Raw genomic sequence first — 1227 nt, forward strand, 5'->3', positions numbered from 1 at the left:
CGTATTGATTGTCTATAATTACATACAGTAGAACACGAATTATTAGCCACCTAAAATTTTAAAAGGGTAGGTTTTTGGTGGCTAAGATTATAGTGATTAAGAATGGTTAAGTTTTGACTGACTAATGAACATATAATATGTAAAGAGTTAGGTAAAAGTTGTTAGTTAGAGTGATAGATTTTATTATTAGTAAATAGCAGGACAAAAGAATAAATAAATTGACAAAAATGATGTGTATATTATGTGGACTTTTTTTAAAGAAAAAATTTGTTAGTATTTTTTGAATGGATAATTTTAAAACTTTAATGGTTGGACTTTAGTGTAAAAATCTATTATAATGTTGGATCAATAAAAAATTATGAACTATTAATAATAAAAGTAATCTAAAAAAGATAAGAACTAAATCATGTAATATTTATGTGAATTCTTATTGTTAATATATTTGTGGCATGAATTATATAAGAGTATAAATATATAAAGTGTTAAAATTTTATAAAAAATATTTTTATTTTAAATAAAAATAACTATTAAACAGTATTGTTGATATTATCATAGTTGTTTGTAGATATGCAATTTTATTTGAGTTTCAATCAAATACAAAATGTGAATTTCAGTTTTTATTAATTTTTATTATATTTTTATTTTTTATTGTAATATGTAGGAGACAGTAGTGGTTCCGGCCATCCAAAAATTTTAAAGAACTATGTTTACTTATGGGATATATGCCTAAGGAAATAAAAAATATTATGTAATTTAGTAGCTTTATTTGTATTAATTTTTTATTATATAATAGGTTTATATCTTAATTATTTAGCTCTCTAATATTTTTTAGGGCAAAATACAGATATAAACTAATTGGAGGCCAATATTACACGTATCTATCAAAACGAAAAACGTTACAAAGATCTACCAAGTATTTTTATGTAATTCAAATGAGACTCATTCGAATTATAAAATCCAATACTAATTCGAAGCAGTGCAATTCGAATTATGTATGGACGAAATGTTTTAGTAATTCGAATGAGGGTGAATCGAACTACATGCACTGTGAATATAGCTCTAATTCGAAGTGGACTAATTCGAATTACCATCAAGTAGTAGCCCAAGGTAATTCGAATTGATCTCATTCGAATTACCAATAAATGCCATATAAATATAGTTCGAGTTTAGCTTTTTTTTTAATGCATGAAATATAAAATATATTTTTTAATTTTTAAATTATTAATT

Source organism: Arachis ipaensis, chromosome B09 (assembly GCF_000816755.2).
Source record: "Arachis ipaensis cultivar K30076 chromosome B09, Araip1.1, whole genome shotgun sequence".
NCBI lineage: Eukaryota > Viridiplantae > Streptophyta > Magnoliopsida > Fabales > Fabaceae > Arachis > Arachis ipaensis.